General features: G+C 41.1%; 1 protein-coding gene across 24 annotated transcripts in view; it reads right to left on the bottom strand.

Annotated features, from left to right (window-relative positions):
* Positions 1 to 23,669, bottom strand: part of CLASP1 (cytoplasmic linker associated protein 1) — a 255,693-nt gene that overhangs the window by 193,327 nt on the left and 38,697 nt on the right. The window lies entirely within an intron of this gene.

The raw sequence follows: 23,669 nt of genomic DNA, 5'->3' as shown, positions 1-23,669 counted from the left end.
TCTTCAATAATTCCAAATTCGCCAAAACAAATCTGCGTGTTATTCCCACCAGCGCCACCTTGTTGCAAACCAGAAGGCACTGTTGTAGCTGTGCATTCCTGTAAATGGAGGTACATGCTTTTTAATTGAAAAAAAGAAAGGCAAAAACCTCTTGAAGTGATCTTTGACATGAACCTCCACATCCACAGCCAACCAAAGCTCTGCCCTAAAGCCGGGCCCCACCGCACACATTGTGCCCTTCCATGCTCACCCTGTCCCCGGCTGGGAAAGCCTGTCAGACAGCCCGGGAGCTCCGGCGACAGGTGATGCCCCATGCCGAGAGCCGAGAGCCTTTTTTCATGAGGGCTGCTCCACCTTTGGCCATTCTCTGGCTTAGTAACTCTAAAAAAGATCATCAGTCTCGACCAGCAGATCTGCACACTCTGGTCTAGATGTTTACAGCAATACTGAGAGTCACAATACACAAGGAGGAAGGTTCTAAAACTTGTTCTAAATCCTTTCCTTACGGGAGTCAGTTTTTCATAAGTCATCCGCAGGGAGGTACTAAACAAAAGCCCCACGATCTGTTTCTTTTCTGAGGAGAAAATGCCCAGAAAACACTAGTGAGGATTCTCCGACAAGGGGGTTTCAGGGAAGGCCAGAAACAAGCTGCCAGAGGACTTAGCCCTGGGCTTCGGGCCTTCACTTCTCTGAGACTGACAGCTGTGAGTCCTATTAATGGATCTCCAGCACCCTTCTCACATTTCACTGGTTTAATCCAAGCTACCAAATAATTCTAAGGAGACCAGCCCAGAAACTATTCAGGTGCCTCTGAGCAACTGTTGCAAGGTACTCCCACACAGGGGTGAGCGTGGGGGTGGAATAAGAGAAATGGGGCGGCATCTTTGGCCAGACCTCAAGGGGCCTTACATTTTTCGGTTCCCATTATCAGATCACACAGTAAGGATATAATATGAATTCTCATTTTTATAAATCCTGGACTTCTTTTATAAACAAGACAATTGTATTGCATTGTAACATGCTCCATGTTGCACTATACTTTGTGTTAGAAGTACTAGTTTATTAAAGGTAAACATTTAATGGAAATGATCTGGGCCTCTCTCTTTTTCTGAAAGGCTCTGTTTTCATGTGGATCTACAACGGAGAGCTAAAAAGGTATCATTTACAAGCATAATGCCTCAGATGTGTGCAGACAGGACTTCCTTAGGCCAGGGTGATTCAAAGTTCCAAAATAGTAGGCACTGTAGAGAAAATGAAATCAATTTACTCTGTTGAGGATTTACTGTCTGCAAAGTACGAGCTCAAGTCAAATTACTCTCAGATGCCACTATTAATTTTGATAATAATATCTACATTCCAATGCCAAATGCTCAAATTATTACCCAACTTTCCCCCAACATTCCAACAATTTACTCCCCACCTCACTGTCTCTCACCTCACTGAACCTCCTATTTGTCCCCAAGTCAGCTTAGATATCACCATAATTTTTTAACTTTCCAAAGGGCAACCTGGAACACTCTAGGAGCCTGCTCAAAAACCTTCAACACTTCCTCACAGCCTGTTTAAAAAACAGCTTAACTGCCTTGGTGTGGCATTCACACTGTGAGGACCTGCACCAATCTCTTTGTCTAGGAAGCACAGCTCAGGTGAAGAGTCTGAGTTCTGAACCCAGATCCCAGTTTCAGATGACAGCTCTACTACTTACCTTCCCCTATTAAAGGGGAATTACACCAGTAACTAACAAGACAGCTGTGAGGAATAAGTGAAATAACTTGCCTAAAAGAGCTCAGCACTGGCCTGGTACATAGAACCGTCCACTAAATGTTAGCTATTTTCATTGTCCTCAGCTTCCTTCATTTATTGAACAAATATTCAAGTACTACTGTAGCCCAGGCCCTGTTCTAAGCGCCTGGCTTACAGAGCGAACCATAGTCCTGCCATCCTGGAGCTTCTACATGAATGGGGGAAGGCAGCACCCCGTGGCTTCAGCAGATTGACCCAGTCAAAGTGTCATCTTCCCCGGCCTGGGCCAGCCCCCACAGCTTTGCTGAGGCACCGTTTCACCTTAAACGCTCACTACTACCTGCCAAAATTTTGCCTATCCTTTAAGATCCAGCTCCTGGGACATCACTTCCCGGAAGCTTTTGCTAGGCTCCTCCCAAAGAAGGGAAGCCTGGACTCAAAGAGCACTCAGTCTGCCTCTCTCTTAACTGGTTAGCTCTGACATAAAACATGAGGTCTTCATATGCAAACCACATCTACTCTGCCACAATCACTTGTTTGAAGGCAGGAGTATCATTTTCTCTCCTCAACAACTGGCACATCTTAGCTTCTCAAAAAAACATTTGTGAAATGGACAAGTAAATTTTTAACCTAATTATTCTATCTTCATCCTATGAGTAAGCCAAAGAACCCCAAGAGAAATGTGGACTATAAAGAGGTCTCAGGAAAGAAAAGAAATAGCTTTAGAGGCCCACATAATACCAAGAGTTCAATGATTTATCTTAGCTAAGAAATTATGACGTCTCTTTCTTTATACGACTATTTTTTTCTTCTTAGATGGGGTTAGTAAACTGGTAAACTTTTCATGGACTGGTGAACTTCTAAGACTTGCATGCTTTTACACCAGCGAAACAAAAACAGAAAAAACAATTTAGGCCTTCCTTTTCTTAGTGTTAAATTTTTACCAAAAGCCAAGAGCGGAAAAAGCACAGTACAGAACAGAAGGATTTGTACACTTGTCCAGAGGACCTCAGACTGATGTGGAATATGCTCTCAAGTTCATGGCCAAACCAGGACAGGAGAAGGGTGGCTGACAAAGCCCAGCCTGAATCGGTTCAAGTACCACCTCTGCCCAGCAGGGTCAGGAAGTCCTCGTTTCCCCTCCCTCGTGGAAACCTGGGGGCAACTGTGACCACTGCACCAGAGTAAGGGCTATAGGTGGCTTCAGAGCCTCATAGCCCTGACACTAGGACAATCCAATCAGATAACAAATAACCCTTAAAATACTCAAAGTACCTTTGATTTCAGATAAGGAACATTGCTGTATTCCAGACAGGTGGAAGATCAAATGAAAGAAACATTTCTTTAATAACCATAACACAACTTTAGCAGATTCCCCAGCACTCTGCAAGCAATAGGCCCACAGCTGAAGGAAAGGATGAGTCTGTCTGGGGAGAGGTTTTTTTGATAACTGAGAACTGATTCCAAATGCCTGAACTTTCCATTTAGCTAATGGAAATCTCCTAAAATGTACTAAACGTGTCTATTACAGAGAATATTCTAGAATTCAGCCTTTCTTAATGTTTCAGCGTCATCATTACAAACACATTCACTGCACTGAGCTGAAGTCCAAGAGTTTCTTTCCAAGATCCTACAAGGCCAAGCAGCAAATCAGAGGAGGCCTTCAGTAATACTCAGGCCCTTGGTTGTCTTCTCCTACCTTCACTTGCTGCTGAGACACTGCCGGAGATACGCTCTCTCCACAAGTTTTAGTTTGGGAGGTGGCAAAGTCTGGAAGGATAGAGTTGATAAGGTAGCCTCTAGCTGTCCTGAGCTGGTGTCGTATATCCTTTGAGCCGATGATTCTAAAAGGTTGGTTCCAGAAAAAGCATGGGCCTTCCAGAAACATTACTGTTCAACTCCTCCTTATGTTCATTTATTCAACAAATATTTATGGAGAGGCCACCATGTCCCAAGTACTGTTTTAGGCAATGGAGATTCTATAGTTAAATGAGACAGGTAAGGGCTCTGCCATCAGGAAACACACATTCAAGTGTGGGGACTTCTAGCTAGGGGTAAAGGGACTGGCTGCGGCGGGAGACTGCTTAGCCAGGGAGGTCAGGGAAGACTTCTGAGAAGATGAGATTTGAGCGGAGACCTCAGTGATGGGGCTCAGAACACCAAGATCTGGAGGAAAGCCGACCAGGCATCAGGAAGGCCTCACAGCATGTTCTAGAGACAGAAAGGCCAGGGTGGCTGGAGCAAAGTAAAAGGCAGCAGGAGTAGGAAGAAGGCCAAGAGACAGAGTCCATAGGTACAAAGTCATTTACACTATAAGGTAAAGTTTCTAGTTTTATCCTACGTATAATGGGAAGACACTAGAGAGCGTTAGGCTGAGAACTGATGAAATCCAAGGTATAATTTTAGAAGATTATTCTGAACGCTGTATGCATTGGAGGCTCATCACAGCCAACCTTGTTTTTAAACTGTGCTGACGTGACAATATTGGACAGTGATTAAGAGTGCAGCCTCTGGACCCAGACTCTCCCACTTACTAGCTGGATAACTTTGGACAAATTGTTTCCTCTATTTGTCTCAGTTTCTTCATCTGTAAAATGGAGATAAACATGAATATCTCATAGTTACCGGTCTAGTTTCAGTTTTAAAGGCAAAAGCAAAAGTAAAGGTATCCAAGTATCTAAATGTCACTAGTAAAGCAAGAACTTACCCCCAAGAAGCCTCTAGCGTACCAGTCAGTCTTCACACATACTCTCGCTCAGTGAAGAAATGGACAGTTGATACAATCTTGTTAACAAAGTAAAAAGTGTCCCTCCTTTTTATTGTGGGAGGCTACTACTAAAGCAGGAGAAAGAAGTATATCCAAAATGTGAACCAGAATTTAGTGTACCACTCAGTAGGATATGGTTTCTTAAAGATGAAGACAATCTTCTCCTGGCTAGGAAAGGTTCCCCTTCTCTAAATGAAAAATAGCTCTGTGGCTACAGTTATTCATGCTGAGTATTTGAGCAACATGGTGGGGTCCCACATGCCTGATTGTTCATTACCTAACAGCTGCAGACAGAATCTAATGAACCTTAATGATCCGTGGGGCTCTCAGCCTGCCAGGAATCCTCTGTCACAGAGGGTACACAGTTTTGAGAACAATCAGGAAGCCCAGCTTTCCCCTTCAAAAGGGGTCTAAATGTAAACATATAAAATTTCTTTTACAATCTCAAAGCTACACTTTCTATTTCTAGATTTCCTTCACTGGGATCTTATATGCTACAACACTCATGATTTTTCTATTTGCAGTTTTCTGGGAACAAATCACAATTTAAAATCAAGTTCTTAAATTACTAACAAAGGTTAGGATGGATGCCAAGGCATTCATCCAACCAAAACTCATTTTCCGGATTTATTGGATAGGAAGGAAACAAGGAAACTCCTGGCTTATTCCCAGGTGTCCCTCCCACTGCCTACCCCTCCTCACTTTATCCTCACGAGATGAAAGTCACCTACGGGATTTAGAGGCCCATCGGAATCCTCCTGCCTTATAGGGACCATTTTTACAAATTCATCCCACAGCCAGTCCCTCTCATAAAACTACACTGTATTAGGATACGACTGTAACAGAGGAAATTGTCAGTGATTTTTTTTTAAATGACAAGGAAGATTAAACAAAAAATACAAAGAAAAAGAAAAAGTAATCTCAAATATAGGTGAGCAGAAGATACTTATTATACAATTAAATGTAATTAAATTTAATAAGCAGTTACTATATGCTGAGTCCTACTGTGCAAGCAAGCGGTTCAGAGACAGAAAGATAAAATGTGGCCCTCACCTGCAAAAATATTAATAATATAGTTGAAACAAGTATGCAGATGGCCACAATATAAGACAAAACGTGGTCTGGAAAAGTGAAGTGTGTCTGTCCTTAGGGCTATGGGAGCACCAACCACTGTACAAGCTACCTCAACCAGGAAAAATCAGCACAGGCTTTACAGAGTCACTGCATTTAAGAGGAGCCTTCAATCAGTAAGGAGTTTGACAAGGCCAAGAAGAGACAGTCCACACAGACGAAAGAGGATGGTGGTCGGGTGAGGAGATACCGATGGACTGTAGCTACAGCATGGAGGGAATACGGTGAAAGAAAAGCAGAGAATAGCATATTTGGGACAAAAATATTAGAGGGCTTTGAACATGATGCTCACGGGTTCGAGCGTTCGCGAAAGAACGCAGGCAGCAGAGAACTCAAGGCTTCTGCGCAGGGATGAACATAACTGCTCTGTGTTTTAGAAAGCCTCCTTGGCCTGGAGATGGAGACCAGGAAAGCTACTTTGACAATCTGGGGAAGAGAAAAGTGATTGTCTGATGCCTATATTAGATGGAGACCAGAATGAAAAGAAAGGAAAGAGTCTGAAAGATACTTCAGATAAAATAATTGGTGACATTTTCTTTATGCATTTCTGCTATTTCCAAACAGGCACATGGTCTTAAATATGGAAGGGAAACGCAAACAGAATTATTTCAGAAAAAAAACTACTAAAACTTTTGACAAGTGGATTGTGTATATTGGGGGAGGGAGGTTTGAGAGACAGGAAGTTGAAAATTAACCCCAGACTTCCACTGATGGTATCTAATCACACCTCAAACCTAAACAGGAATAAAGGTGGAAAGGAGGCAATCTAAGGTTCATCCACCATCTTCTCCCAATCAAACAGGAAAAGGGAAAACCAAAGATATTAAACCTAGTTCAGATTCCACTAACCCAAAGATGGACTAAATTACTCTGCAGTGCTCATGAAAATGTGGTTTTCTAAGCAAAGGACCAAGGTAAACAGAGGGACGTGTAAACAAAGTGACAATGTGATATGGTTATCAAACAGTTTCCAAGTATACTTAAAGTCACTTTTAAAGTGTCCTTGAATGCCAATAATGCATATGTTAATAAATTAGTTCTATATTCTTTAAAACATCCATTAGATAACATTATTGCACAATTTAGCCCAAAGTTATCATGGTTTGTATTACTACATTCACTAGAACTAAAAGGAAAAATACTGGGGCCAGCCCTGTTGCTGAGTGGTTAAGTTCACATGCTCCACGTTGGCAGCCTGGGGTTTGCTGGTTTGGATCCTGGGTGCAGACCTACACACCACTCATCAGGCCATGCTGTGGTGGTGTCCCACACAGAAGAACTAGAATGACCTACAACTAGGATATACAACTGTGTACTGGGGCTTTGGGGAGGAAAAAAAGGGGAAGAGGGGAAGAGGAAGATTGGTAACAGATGTTAGCTCAGGGCCAATCTTCCTTGCCAAAGAAAAGGGAAAAATACCATATTTCTTCTTAGCCTATAAGTTAGTTCTCTCATATTAAGTGTACTATTCATCCCTATTTTGCTATCACCACAAATCTGACATGTTGGATTAGGAAACTTTTCAGTTCAAAAGCCAACAGACACACATAAAAGAGTGCAAACACAGTTTTCCCTCACTATCCGAAATTTTGATTTATGCTGCTTCACTTTTACAAAAGACCTACATTAGCACACATTTTCGCCAACGTAAAGAAACCCAAGGAGGATTTTGCTTTTACAAAAAAGGTGAAAAGTGAAAACAGCAGTCAGCGTTTGTCTCACATCGAGGCTAAGCAGTCAATGAGCTTCCACATGAGCTTCAGAATGAGCCACATGAGACACAGCAGACCACGAACCTCAACCTTTGCCATTGAGGCAGGCAGACATAGAAGAAAGTGCAGACGTTAGTGACCTGCCTGCCCTGATGGATTCCGACGGTGACCAGATGTTAACAGATGGTCCTCTCACGCGCTCTCCTACACCCAAGTCTCCAGTACCTCCCCGACCCCAATCTCCAACAACTCAGCCTAACACCATCACCACCACCACCACCACCTCTCAGCCTTCAATGTGCTGTCTTCCTATCTAAGTGAAACTACACTGTACACACTACATTATTTCTACTTTCTATAGGCTGTGTTTTTATCATATCATTCCCGCTTTTGCTATATGGTAGTGCTATTTTAGGTTTTATGTGTTATTTGGTATAGTTTGGTAGGTTAATTTTTGGGTCTAGGAACACTCAAAACTTTTCCCACATAAACTAGTGGTATGGTTGGCCCTCTGTATCTGCAGGCCCAACAGCCGCGGATTCAACCAACCGCAAATCGGAAGGCCTACAATGGTTGCATCTGTACTGAACATGTACAGTACAACTTTTTTTGTCATTATTCCCTAAACAATACAGTATAACAACTATTTACATAGCATTTACACTGCATTAGGTATTGTAAGTAATCTAGAGATGATTTAAAGTATGTGCGAGGATGTGTGTAGATTATACGCAAATACTACATCATTTCATATAAGGGACTTGAGCACATTCTTGAGTATATTTTGTTATCTGCAGGGGGTTCTGGAACCAATCCCCCCTGCAGACACCAAGGGACGACTGTAACTGCTTCTCTGCTTGATGCCATTCTGTCTTAGGAAAGGTTTCACGGGAACGCTCTGCTTGCAGATAGCGGGGGAAAGCTGTAAAACTGGATAAATCTGAATAAGATTGTTGGGTTGTATCAATGTCAATATCCTGGTCATGATCTTATACCATAGTTTGGCAAAATGTAACCATTTGGCAGGAGCTAGGCATTTGTACAAGGGATCTCTATATTATTTCTTACAACTGCATGAATCTATAATTATCTCAATTTTTAAAACAGGGAATCATTTAAAAAAAGAAAACCAATAGGCAGCTCTGTCCTATGAAACCTATTTACTTTGGCTCCACAACAGACATAACAACAAAATGGGAAGCTTTGGAGCTAAGTGCTGAAGGTAAAAGCATAGAAATGTGTCAGATTCTAAAAGCGGTGACTACAAAGTAAAAGGGAGAAAATAAGAGAAAAATAGTGAATAAGGATTCCTCTGTTTGCAGCTTTACATACAGTCCTGTAGGCAGGTAAGGCCAGTATCCTTACTGCTCTCCATTTTACACACAGGGAAGCAAAGGCTCAGAAGTAAAGTGATCTGCCCAAGTCTACACAACAGAGTCAAGTGCTCACAACTCAGTGGAAAACATTAAAAGGAAAAGTCTAACTTCCTACTAGGACAGGAATGGGGAAGGAGGTGTAGGAAGGCGATTGGCAGATGGCAGACTAAATGCACCAAACTGATATTATCCAAGCAATACCATCTGAGCAGCATCGAGGGTCACGGCCTACCAAAAGGCTTCATGTTATGAGCTATGGAGGAGACTCAGTTAAAACCCCGCCCAACACCACAGGCTGCAAATTCCCATCTACAACCGAAAAATGAGTGATGCTGCTAAGAGCAGAACACCGGCCCAGGCAAAGCCCTGAAGCCCTGACTGACAGATCTCTATAATGGCAATATATAACGCAAGCTGGCTTTCACTTAGATTATTCTCATTGGACTATCGAAAAATCTCAAGTGCCCTTCTATGGATGAATAGATAAAGAAGATGTGGTATATATATACTCAATGGAATACTGCTCAGCCATAAAAATAGACAAAATCGTCCCATTTGCAACAACATGGATGGTCCTTGAGGGTACGATGTTAAGCAAAATAAGCCAGACAGAGAAAGACAACTACTACATGACTTCACCCATATGTGGAAGATAAACAAATAGATGGGTAGAGAGAACAGATTAGTGGTCACCAGAGGGGAAGGGGGCTGGAGGTAGGCGAAAGGGGTAAAAGAGTATGGTGACGGATAAAATTTGGACTACTGGAGGTGAGCATGATGAAGTCTATTCAGAAAGTGACAAATAATAACATACACCTGAAACTACACAATCTTATAAACAATTATCATCTCAATAAACTTACTGGGGGGAAAATCGCACGGAATACCATAGGCAGAAAAGGTTAGGGGTTTTTTAATTTATTAGATAAATTTTACTCAGGAACAACTCTGTGCCAAGGTGTTACAGATAAAATTACTTAAAAAAGCAAAAAGGTAGGGGCCAGCCCCAGTCGTGTAGTGGTTAAGTTCGCACACTCTGCTTCGGCAGCCCGAGGTTTGCTGGTTCGGATCCCAGGCACAGACCTACACACCACTCATCAAATCCCAGGGCAGGCGTCCCACATATAAAATAGAGGAAGATGGGCACAGATGTTAGTGCAGGGCCAACCTTCCTCAGCAAAAAGAGGAGGATTGGCAGTGGATGTTAGCTCAGGTCTAATCTTCCTCATAAAAAAAAAGGAAAAATGTAGACATAGTCTGAGAAAGACAGGCATTAATCAAATCCTCACAATATAAATTAAGCCATGGTAAATGTTACAAAACCAGCCCTGGTGGTCTAGTGGTTAAGATTCAGTGCTTTCACTACCCAGCCCAGGTTCGTTTCCTGGTCAGGGAACCACACTGCCCATCTGCAGATTGTCACACTGTGGTGGCTGTACAGTGCTGTGACACTGAAAGCTATGGCACTGGTATTTCAAATACCAGAAGTCATCCATCGTAGACAGACTTCAGCAGAGCTTCCAGACTAAGACAGACTAGGAAAAAGGAACTGGCCCACCACTTCTGAAAAACTTGGCCATGAAGACCCTATGAATAGCAGTGTAGCCATGTCCAATAGAGTGACAGAAGAGGAGAGGATGGTGCAAAAAGACGGGGCAACATTCCTCTCTGCTGTACAGGGGGGCGCTAGAAGTGCTGTACACCCAACGGCATTAACAACAAACAAAATGCTACAAGGGAAAGCTTTGAAGGCATATAAACTGAAGCTCTGTTCTAGTCTGAAGGTCAATAAGTAAGATTCGATGACAGATCAAAACTTGTGGAACATAATGTAAGTAAACAAAAATTCAACTGAAAGGAAAAGAAAACAGCTGTGAAAAACAGAGAATTAGTTCTAAAACGAATAAAACTCTGACTACCCCATGCAAGAGAAAAGAAGTGACAGAAAAGAACAGTGCAACAGTGCTGAACCACATTCTATATCCACTTTTCTTAACCACACTGCATGACCCAGCGCAGGATCTGAGCCTACAGCTCGCCTTATCTACAAAATCTATAGTCTAGGCATGGTCCAATTCCCACCATTACTTTTATTTGTACTTGCTAAAGGACACAGCAAAGAAAGACACAGTAGGGGACAGACTCCCAAGGGCACCAAAAAGCCAACTCTCAGAAAGTCACTAACAACTCTTGGAAAACCACTGGGGAGACCATTACAGTTGTTAAGACAGAGAAAATAGGGGCTTTCTAAAGCCCAAGAGAGCACTTCTCAATTGAGTTTTTTTTGTTTTGTTTTATTTTGGGGAGTAGGGAGTGGGATGCAGAACCTCCAGCAGGAAGAGATCTGCGTTATGAGATTCCAAATACAAAACACAGTCCCTTCTGTCCAGAAGCTCATACTCTAGTGGGGAGGCCACACACAGATAACATCAATACAATGCGAAACGAGATAAATGGGCTTCCTTGCTTTCAAGTCTTACAAGATGTCCCAGGCTCATCTTGAACAATTCCTACCTAGGCCTGGAATGAGCCATTTCTCGAAGGCACTCCAATTCCTTTTCCTGGGAATTGCCCTTTCAAATTGGTTCTGCGACCTTCTGACATGACTTGAAAGGGCTCCTACTGGCCAGATATGGAACATCAAGAAGACGCTCAAATGTAATGGGTTGAACATAACAAATACGTTTAAATTCATTAGTTATATTAATACTAAGAAGACCCTCTTTGGTCATCTTAGGAGGCTGGCAGGCACCAACTCATGTTCTGAAAATTGATAAAGGAAAGAATGAAGCAGTCAAATTGCCTTTTCTACATAGAATGTATTTCAGAGTAGCCCATAAACTGATGAGGAAAAGTTCTTTACAGAAGACTCACAGCCAATAAACAACAAAATTAAAGGAAATGACAGATGGAAAACTGTCCAGTTAATATCTAATGAAACAATCTAGGCAACAAGCATCATTTGCTACTAAAACCATTAAGTGAAAGGTTGGATGGGAAACATGCAACAGAGGGATCGGTTACAAGACCTGAACCCACTGATCAATCTTAGTATCATCAAAAGTGGGACAACCAGACAATATGGGCCTGCTAATGTGACACAGGTGGATGACGAACACACCAGCTATGAAGCATTAGTTGCAAAACAACAACTGAAGCTAACCAAATGTCTAGAATCAGATCTAACTACCAACTTTCTGTAAATAGAACAACATGCTAGATGACGCAATGACACAAAAAGTGCAATCAGTTAAATTCAGAATGAGGGGGATTCTACAGTTTCTTCAACAAATATGAAAAAAAGGTGAGTGGGGGAGAAACTTATCAATTTTAACAAAAACGTAAAGGTAACACTGACATCATTTGAATCCGGATTCAAACAAATCAACCATAAAAAGATGTTTTTGAAACAACTGAGGATAACTGAACATAGTTATTAGGTGCTACCAAGGAATTTTTGGTAACCTTGTTGGGTGTGATAATGGCATTGTGGGTATTTTTTAAGTCCTTATTTATTTGAGATACATATTGAAATATTTACAGGTAAAATGATATGACACGTGGAATGTGCTTTAAAATACTCTAGGAGGGAAAAAGCAAAGAGAGCTCAGAGAAACAAGACAGACAGAATGCTAAGAGTTGAAGCTGGATGATGGGTATGTGGGGATTCATTGTTTTATTCTCTTCACTGTTATGTATATTTGAAAAAAATCCATGACAACAGGTTGGGGAAAAGATACAACCCTTATGCATGGATAATCATCACAACGTTGTTTAAATGGTGAAAACTTGAAAACAACCTAAATCTCTAGCAACAGGATACAAATTAGGTAAATCATTACACATAAAAAGAAGTATCATGAGACCACAGAAACGAACATATTTTAACAACAAAAATCTATTAACTTTTTACATTGACTAAAACAAAACAATAAACAAACAGGCTGCAGAACAGCATGTACACTGTAATTGTAATGTGATAGATGCACAGAGAAATGCCCGGAAGGATATCCACCAAGATGGGGGCATCTCTGGGTGGTATTATATCAGGCAAGTTATTTTCCTCACTGTTCTTTGGGAACTTCTTATAAAGGCATTCACTCATATATAATTGTAATTTTTAGAGAGGGGGTTAATATTTTTAGTTTCTCAAATTTAAAATGAAGTTGAAGATATGGTTCTTATGGTGATGAAATGGCGTAAAATACTGAAAGCAATTATCACAAGACCTGGCACATACTCAGACATTCAAAAAATGTTAGCACTCTTCATTTCTTTTTCACATTTGAAAACCACAATAAAAGCAATTGCTTCTTTTAAAAAACAAACAAAAACCCTCACTCCTGAGAATCCAAAACCCACATACTTCCCTTATCTTCCTTCATTTAGTTATTTGTTGACACCTAATACATGTTTCATTTTAAAGTTTAAAACAAAACTCAGTCCTCATTAGCACATCTCTATAATGTCCCTTCTGAAACAGATATTTTCTAAGTACGATATTATCTACGTCCTTAGGTTATCTTTTCATTTTAGATGTGCACTGATCATTTAATCACATGGGTTTTTTACTCTCAAGGAAATGCCTGGGAAAATTCAGCATTCTCCCAGGACTAGGCTTCTCTGTAATTTCCTATGAAGAGGACTGAAGGGGTTGGTGGGACACGGAGGGATTCCTTCATACATGGAATCCCTTCTCCTCTTCTTGCTCCTTTTTTAACAACTGAGACATCATTTGTATACCATAAAATTCATCCCTTTAAAGTATACAATTCGGTAATTTTCAGTATATGCACAAGATTGTGCAGCCATCACCACTATCTAATTTCAGAACATCTTCGTCATCCCAAAAAGAATCCTGTTACCCATTAGCAGTCATTCCCCATCCCCCTCTTTAGTCCCTGACAATCACTAATATAATTATAATTCTTAATGAGGCTGTGTTGTTAGTGAAGGGGATAGGAAGATGCAATAGGTTACTTTATAAGTCAAAAGATCTCCATTCTACAAGGCTTGAAATACATAAAGAACATGCTTCAACTCCACACATACCAGTATGCACTGGTGAAGATAAACAAGCATCTTCCTCTTGAATTAGTCCTCCTTCTAGTATAAAGCAGAAACCAAATCAAACAGCCAGATCTGGCTTACTCTGACTGTACTGCTAATCAACTCTAAACATTTGGTCATGGCATATTTCACAATCTTCTCTCTCAAAATTCTGAGGCAAAAACAAAACAAAACAAAAATCTAGCAACCATCACAAAAAGAGAAACTAAATGTAAAAAAAGAAAAGTGGTAATTTAAGTCATTAAGAAAAGCTAAATTCATACCAATGTTTGCTCATTTAGCTGGCAAAACTTATCAAAACAGTTCATGTACTAAATGCAGTAACAGATTTTCTACACATTTTTTTAAAATCTTTTTAGAGCAACTAGATGAAAACTTAGGGGGAAAGTGGGACTGAAGCAGTTAAGTACGCTTAGTGGATCCTAACTGAACACTGCTTGGGTATCACTCATATTTAAAAAACGAAAAGTTACTTTACTATTACCATAATTCCCAGAGAAAAATTACAGAGAATCACTGTGAGTTAACAGTGATTCTCTTTAATTTCAGATATGCAACCATGCTCCTACCAAAGGCACTGCTTTTTGCAACAAATTCAACTTTTGTTTATTTCTTCATGTAAGCAGACAATAAAGATAACATATCATCCCTATCATATCCTGACCACTATCTTCTCAAAAGCAGAAGAAAATTTTTAAATTTCTGTTTATAAAAGCAATATATGCCTACTGTGGAAATTTTAGAAAATACAGGAACACAGAAAGAAAACCTGTCATCTATAATTTCATCATATAGATTAATATCACTAACATTTTCACATATCTCTTTGCAGATAGTTTTTTTACACATCTATACATAGCTGAAATCTTGCTGTATATAAATTTTGCACCTGCCTTTTTCATTTCACATTATTCCATGAGCACTTCCCCATGTCACCGGTAACTCTCTATGCAAACATGCCACAGAAGACATCACCTTCTGGACGAATGTATGGAAATCGTTGCAACACGTATCTCTTATATTCTCCTGATACTGGGCATCAGAGACTTTCCCAATTTGAAAATCACTATTTCTAATTTCAGGTTTTTTTTTTTTTTAGGAAGATTAGCCCTGAGCTAACATCTGCTGCCAATCCACCTCTTTTTGCTGAGGAAGACTGGCCCTGAGCTAACATCCGTGCACATCTTCCTCTACTTTATACGTGGGATGCCTGCCGCAGCAGGCTTGATAAGTGGTGCGTAGGTCTGCACCCAGGATCCGAACCAGCGAACCCCGGACCACTGGATCAGAATGTGCAAACTTAACCGCTGCGCCATCAGGCCAGCCCCTCAGGAGATTTTTTAATCATCATGCACACAGTTCTTTCATGGACACACATCGTATGCAAAGAGGCCACACATTTTGGTTCCAAAGGACTTGGTTATTCTCAAGCAACCGTGATGCAGAGTCACTGCCAAAAGCCACATTCCTGTCTGAGAAACAAATATCATCCATATCATTAGGACTTTGGAATGAGCAAACCATAGGCCACAAATTCTTTAAACCACTTAGAAATGAAGGCCATGCCCTCAATCAGTCAAAGAGCATTCTCTCCTATTCTAAACTTGCAATCAGAGCCCTCCCCTGGCCTCTAATACCAAGAATGTGAGGAGGAAAGACTCATTTAGTTTGCGTGTGTGTCACTTTGGTAATGGCTCTTATATAGCTGATCTTGAATTTCTACTTTAAACTCTCTTCTCAGGCGGACCAGCATCTCACAAAGGTTACCACAGACCAAAGGATCCAAGAAAGAAAGAAGACAGCTGCAGCTCCAAGCCCAACAGTGCAGGCAGCCAACCTTCCAGAACAGCAAGGTAGGATGTAAAGTAGAACCAAAGGCTTTTAGGGCCCATTTTCAATTACCTACCCAGCCAAGTAAAGACTAACAGAAACTTCCAATTCTTGGGGGCCGAGTGGTTAAGTGCACGTGCTCTGCTTCAGCGGCCCAGGGTTTCACCGGTTCAGATCTGGGCGCAGACACGGCACCGCTCGTCCAGCCATGCTGAGGCGGCGTCCCATATAGCAAAATCAGAAGGACCTACAACTAGAATATACAACTATGTACTGGGGGGCGTTGGGGAGAAAAAGAATTAAAAAAAAAAAAAAAAAGATTGGCGACAGATATTAGCTCAGGTGCCCATCTTAAAATAAAGAAACTTCCAATTCTTTATCTCTGTCCAAGAACATATTACTTGTTAAAATCAACATAAAACAATTTTCTCTGTCAAAAACTTTCAGTGTCCAAATCAGGTATTAAAACAAAATCAGCCAAAAAAGAATATGAGTTTGATCTTGGTGTATCATTCATTTTAAAAATAAGATTTCTTATTTATTTAACCTTATCTGCTGTTCCACTATATCAAGCTATTTCCTTCTGATCTCAGGTACCTAGAATCATTTCTCTCCCTCCCAAAAGGCCCTTTGTTCTTAGTAAGAAATAAGTAAATGTTTTCTTCCTAAACATGGTTCTAAGGTAATCAACACTGTTCTTCTGGCTGTCAGAAGAGAATGCTAGTCCACTCAAAATCCCTACATCATGTTTTTCTTATTTACCTGTGGACACCAAGCCAGTTCCCAGTCACAGTGATAAGAGCTTAATAAGAGTGAAAAGATCTGCTGAACTTTTTTTGTATTCCTTCTATTGAAAATTTAAAGTCACTACCCATTACTATTAGCCCAGCAGGAACTCTAAGATTTCTTTTATTTTTCTTACCATACTCCCTAAGCAAAGTGATTACAGAGTGAAGTGACCCAGAGGCTGAATGAGGGACCTAAAGGCCTTGACATTCTACAGACATCCATCCAAATTCCAGTCAAACGCTATGTGCCCTAGAGGATATTACTTAACCTTGAGAAGTTTCAAGGCTAACTAGCCTCTTGGAAGTAGGGTAAGATTTAAGAATAATACAAATAAAAACGTACTATTATTTCTCACACACAGCACGAGATCAAATATCTGTTGGCTATCTTTATGATGTTCAGACAGGTCCTTTTCCATAATCTCCATCATCATTTATTCATTTTGGCAAAATATGCAAAGTAAACACTTCTAATTCACTTTTGACTTCATTCAAGCAAACTCATCTTTCTCTTTCATAGTGTGTCCACCAAGTGCAGGCTAGTATCTTCCCATCCAAGTCCTTTCTGATTCGTGCTGCTATGGATTCTCTTTTGTTCTTTACTAGGATCAGTTTTATGCTCATTTGAGTGCAGTTTCTTCCCACACTGAAAAGCTTTTACGGGTTCCACAGCTCACTTACACAGCTAGTCAAATGATGTGTGCAGCGACTTGAAGCCTCCCCCTCACTACAGCCTGGTTCGGAACCAACCTCCGGAAGCTCAGATACAGCCTAGCTTAGGGTTTTACCAGAGGGAAGAGGGTGATTCTGATAAGACCCACTCAGAGATGACTGATGTTTGTTTCCAAAATAATTTTGTGGGTTTTTTTAAAGAAAGGAAAGGCAGGGTACATACCCTACAATCCAGTTTAGCACACATTTCAATGCAATGAGAGACCTGGCCAGTGAACTTGCACCCGCTACGTGCAAAGACTCACAGCCGATGCGCCCTCAACTAGTCTGCTGAGATGAGGCTACTCTGCAACCGGACTGTTTATTCCTCTGTGGCCTCTCTTTCCGCCACTGTTTGGTTGTTCTGGAGCAATTTAAATTCCTAACAGGTAAACAAAGACAGGCAACCATAGTGCTGTACCAACCACAAGGAAACTGTTAAAAAGAAACAACAGGCCCAAAATGGAGTCACTTGTGCTAAGCCCCTCTCGGCAAACCAAGACTTAACACCAAACCCAACAGCAGTTTCAGCCTCTCCCAGGAATGGAACTCTAAGCCAGTCAGTCTGAAATTTCCTGATCGGCACACTGTGGTAATCTGCCTGTTGGGACCCCCTGCTTTCCCCTAAGGAAAGGTCACCTTGCCTGAAGTAATGCACTCTTTCATCTTCCTTGTCCCGTCCCCCCTTCTGTCTATAAAAACCTTCCATGTTGTGCAGCTCCTTGGAGCTCCTTTCTACTTGCTGGATGGGATGGTTCCCGATTCATGAATCACTGAATGAAGCCAATTAGATCTTGGATCTTCAAGTTTACCCAGATGAATTTTGTTTTTTAACAAAATGAAGAATATTACATTAGCTGCTATAAAATAATTATAAAGCTAACAAGTCTGCAGCACTTACCATGTATCAAGCACTGTCTGCGTATGAACTCTTTTACCCTCACAACGAACCTATCAGATCAATATTGTTCCCAATTTACAGATGAGAAACTGAGGCCCAGACAGGGGCCAGCCGGGTGGTGTAGCGGTTAAATTCATGCACTCTGCTTTGTAGCAGATGTCCCACATACAAAATACAGGAAGATTGGCACAGATGTTAGCTCAGCAACAATTTTCCCTAAGCAAAAAGAGGAAGATCGACAACAAATGTTAGCTCAGGGCCAATGTTCCTCACCCAAAAAAAACCCACTGAGGCCTAGACAGTTTAAGTATCTTACCCAGCATCACAGAGCTAGTGAAAGAAAGAATAAGGGATGGAACATGGATTCTAACCTAAGCAGTCTGGCCCCAGATTCCAGGCTCTTACCTCTTCCCTTATCAATTGTCTGTTTTACACAGCTGGATCCATCCCTGAAGAAAAGAGGGAAAGAAGAGTGTCAACTAGCAGTTGATGAGCGAAAGCCCCGGCATTACAAAGGGCCTGCTAACCATCTCTGCAGCTTGGGACCATTTGCCAGCAAGTTACAAAAAACAGTAGCTGGAATAGCCATAAGCAGGCCATGATTTCAGCGGATATGAAAGCAATTGCCAAAGTAAGATTCTAGAACACGGCTCCACAGAGACTAAGCACATTAGCTCTCCTTTGTCAGTGCTCCCATTTCTGGAAGTGCATCTCCTGCCCTAAACAGGATGTACCTAGTTTTGGAGATGGCAGAAGAAACAGAACAATTTCCTTTAAAGAAAGGGATCAAGATCTCACTCTATAAAAATAAATCCTTCTACCAAGGCACTCAAGGTGTCTCTTCAGAGAATAGAAACAAGAATGATTCTTCCAGATGGCTTCCTCTTCTGTCACCTCCAACCTGATCACTCCACTTGCTCCTTTATTAAAGGTAACAGTCCTGGGCAGAAAGCAAACAAATGCATATCTAATACTAATAAAGCTGACTTGGTTAGAGAACTAACACTTTTGAGGGCCCTAGAGTATTTTTTAAAAAGAAATCAATCTTTTAAATGCCAGTTTTATTATTGAAAAAATTTCCAACAATAAAAAACTTAATAAAGTAATAGTTAAACATTACCCTATTATGTTCTCCTCCCCTTTAAAAATACTCTATTAATAGTTTGGCACATGTCATACCTGATTTTTCCTTGGAATTCTAGTACCAAAATGCCAATGTTTTTATATGTAAAGCCATTCTTCCTGTTATTTTAAAAATGTGAAGTCTGAATGATTTATGTACTGACATAGAGTTAAAGCATAAGTGTTACAGCATATATAACTCCCTATGTACATCAATATATAATGATGCATACACATAAGGTTTTCTTGAGCTAAATTATGCTTAGTGAGTATTTTTTTAAAAGCCCACCTACTGTCAGCTGTCCTCAGTGTGTCTGCATGTTTCCATGGTGCCACATCCACCTGTGCCTTGGGGCCCTGTGTGTCTAAACCCTCCTCATCCATTTTACATGAAGAGCTGCACACTGAAGGTACAGGGTCTCAAACACAGTCAACATACGTGACCCCTCAGGGCTGGCCTGGTAGCACGTAGTTAGCCCCCAAACAATACTTACTGTGAGGAGACCAGCTTTCATCCACCTGCTCTGAATATACTTCTCTCAAAGCAGCACGACTGGGCAAGAAGCTGATCCTGGCTAAGGTAAGCTATCCTGGGAGATGGAAGGCCTGGCCCTAAGAGGACAGCAGGGAATCCAGCCCCTGCAAACAGGCAAGTGGCCCAGGTCCAGGGAGGGCTGGAAATCAGGCCTGGAGCTTTCCATTTCCCAATCTTCCCACCATATCCACCTCCTAGTTTCCTCAATATCTCCCCTTTCCTCCTAATTTTAAATTATTCCATTTAGGAGTTCCAACAGAAATAAAGGGTTTGACTCTTAGAAAAATCTAAGTGATGAACAAACATAAGACGCTCAACTTTACCAGTTTTCATTTCCATTTCCTTAGTTACTACAAGATAACCAGAAGTGGTTTTAATAGGACAGCCAAGTGATAAGTACACATTTGAAATGTTAAAACAGCATATAACTCTCTGTGTACATCAGACATAAATGATTCAGATTTCAGATTTTTAAAATACAGAAAAGAATGGCATTATACCCATAAAAATATCAACATTTTAATACTAGGATTCCAAAAACTAGTATAATAATCACTAATGATTAGTTCTCAGTTTAATGACATTGAGAAAGATAGAAAAGCTCCCACTTGATAACAGAGCTAAAAGTCCAAATAACATAGGGTCATGAGAAGAGAAAAGCAGCAAAATGATGTCCCCACACAGAGACAACACTATGCCAAGCACTGTGGAACACAGGGGCACGCCTCCGGTCGCTCACTCTTGACCACAGGAAGCAGAGGCTCAATGGTGTGCCTAAATCTACATAAAGAAGATGAGCTGTGGTGCAAACCTGGGCCTCCGATCCCATGTCTGAGTCTTCCCACTAGAGTTCTGCAGCCTCTCAAGCAGTCTAAACTACCAAGTTTCAACAAAGTTCATAATTCCCCCACTGGTCACACCTGGGCCACTTGCCCCCAAGCCAGGCCCTCTTTCTTTTAGGGGAACCTGTCCTCCTTATTTCGTCACATGACATGAGGTTTTCTGACTGGGGGCCACCATTTTCCTGCACTGTCACACTGCCCCAGCCACAATGAGTGGGTCATGGGTTTGGGGATTTGTTTGGGGTGTGTGGTTGTTTTACTCCAAGCTGGAAAAAGAGAGGCTCTTTCCTCTTGTGATGGAGCTGCAAGACATAAGCCGCAACCACAGTGCACATGAGTGCAACACTGAAGAGAAGCCTGTGTCCGAGGACAAAGCCACTGGTTGGACAGAAGCAGAGCTGTCCCCAACCCAAGTCCCCAGTGCTGTCTCTACAGTAACCTCCGCCACCACCCCGGCCAGCGGTCTGCCCCATTAATGACCTTTTTTAGCTTAAACTGGTTTGCGCTGAGTTCTTGTTCAGTATGAAGTCCAACCAACTTCCTTACTTTGATCAGAAAGGTTATTAATAGTCATTTTCTTTACAAAGCTGTTTGTTAAAAACATTCCTTAGGTTAGCTAGAATCATATGAAGAATAAAATAAGATCACACATCTATCCCTCACTGCCCAACAAAAACAAAATTACTATCTACTTAGCATTATTTAGCATCTTCTATCTTAGCCCAGTTAAGACAAGCTGACATTTAGGTTACAGTAGGTGTGAAAGCACTTGGAAAAAGGAAAAGAACATTCCAAAGAAATAAATTATGATGGGTTCTTTCCTCACAACTCTTTTGGGAGATAAATCAATATTATTCTCATTCTGTGTAGAAAAAAAGCAAGTTAATGACATTAAATAACAACAGACACCCCAACTTCTTTAATCCACTTCAAAGTCGACTTTGTCGAAGTATCAGCACTTCCTCCTCCTAACTATTGACATCTCCCTCTCTGCTAATGTTTAACACATCCCAGACAGAACAGATTTTCATCAATCATTTAAGGGGGAAATGAGATTAACAAAAATAAAATTATTTACTTTATATCCTCTTAAGATTTGCTGTTATCTGAAAGAAGCAGAAGAAGTATTCTCTAACACTGCTTCTAGCAACACAGGGATATCTTTTGCCCATCCAAAAGGAAAAATATCAAGAGAAATGATAACATGCAGACTGGTAGAGAGGTACTCACCCACCACTGACAGGTGGGTGGGGCCCACTGTGACCCAGCAATTCAACCTTTCAGAACTGTCAGCACAGAGACACCCCAGGGGGCATAAACACACATAGATGGCCACTGCAGTGACGCTTGGAACAAAACAACTAGAAACCACCTAGATGTCGGCAACCAAGGGTGGATAAAGAAATGACGGGTATTATTCACGGAAGAGAATAATACACTAATATTAACTCATAAGCGATCTAATTTATTGATTTGGAAAAATGGATCACGACATACATTTAACCTAAAAAAACAGCTGGCAAAACAGCATGTGTAGTATCCTGGGCCTTACACAAATATTCTTTCCACCTTTTGTCAACAGATACAAACAATAAAATAGTTAAGTCATGGCAAAAGACTATGAGTGATTTCCAAGTTTTTCATTCTAACTTTATTGTCAGAAGTTTTCTTAGTTTGCTCTTGTTTATACAACAGGCACATAGCACTTTTACTGTAACAAAAACAAAATTCTTTTTTCTGTTGTTGCTAGGAAAGATTCACTCGGGGCTAACAGCTGTTGCCAATCTTCCTCTTTTTCTTCTCCGCAAGACCCACTGCATAGTTCTATATTCTACTTGTAAGTCCTTCTAGTCCTTCCAGGCCCTCTAGCTGCCACACCATGGCTACTGACAAATGAGTGGTGTGGTTCTGAACTTGGGCCACCAAGTGGAGCATGATGAACTTTAACCACTAGCTCATCAGGGCAGGCTCAACAGAATTTTTTTTTAAATTAGCGTTTGCAAAAATACTTCATTTAGGCAGCCTAAGAAACGTATTTGAAAAAGTCTGTTCCCAAGATATGTATACAAATCACAAAGCACATAAGGCTTAGGAATCTCAGCCAAAGTAAGAAGTGAAAGACAAAAATGTCTCCAGGACTATTTTTCTAAATGCTCCTCAAAATTACTTGGTATTTTCAAGAGTGACAAATGTTGGAGAGGCTGTGGAGAAAAAGGAACCCTCATACACTGTTGGTGGGAATGCAAACTGGTGCAGCCACTATGGAAAACAGTATGGAGATTTCTCAAAAAGTTAAAAATAGAAATACCTTATGACCCAGCCATCCCACTACTGAGTATCTATCCTAAGAACCTGAAATCAGCAATTCCAAAAGTCCCATGCACCCCTATGTTCATTGCAGCATTATTCACAATAGCCAAGTCATGGAACCAACCTAGGTGCCCAGCAACTGATGATTGGATAAAGAAGATATGGTATATATATACAATGGAATACTACTCAGCCATAAAAAAGGACAAAGTCGTCCCATTCACAACAACATTGAGAGACCTTAAGGGTATTATGTTGAGTGAAATAAGCCAGACAGAGAAAGACAAACTCTATATGACTCCACTCATAGGTGGTAGTTAACATATAGACAAAGAGAACTGATCCGTGGTTACCAGGGGAAAGGGGGGGTGGGGGGAGGGCACTAGGGGTGAAGTGGTGTACCTACAACATGACTAATAATAATGTACAACTGTAATTTCACAAGGTTGTTAACTATCATAATCTTAATAATAAAAAAAAAAGTTATTTGGTATTTTTTCTTAAATTGTCTTCTCCAAAAAGAAAAACACCAAATGCATCATGCAGGAAAAGAACTTGACCATCCACAGCCAATAAATCGTATTCTGAAGGCTGAAATCTTGAAGACTTCTCAAATTCATCCCAGTCCTTCATACGTCCAAACTAACACCAAAAACGCCCACTCTGTCCTCGTCCCTAGGGCGCTGCTACTCCAATCTGCTGCTCCCCCACTTCCCCTTCGTGCCAGTCCCACCACCCTCGTCCGATCCCTCACTCCTCAGGCCATCTTCAGCACCTGGTGCTGCAGGGTCCCCTCTCCCAGGGGTCCTCCGATGGCTCCACTGCCCCGTG

The sequence above is a fragment of the Equus asinus genome, chromosome 4 (assembly GCF_041296235.1).
Source record: "Equus asinus isolate D_3611 breed Donkey chromosome 4, EquAss-T2T_v2, whole genome shotgun sequence".
Taxonomy (NCBI): Eukaryota; Metazoa; Chordata; class Mammalia; order Perissodactyla; family Equidae; genus Equus; species Equus asinus.
The sequence above is the reverse complement of the archived record's forward strand: the minus strand, read 5'-3'. Positions and strand labels throughout refer to the sequence as shown.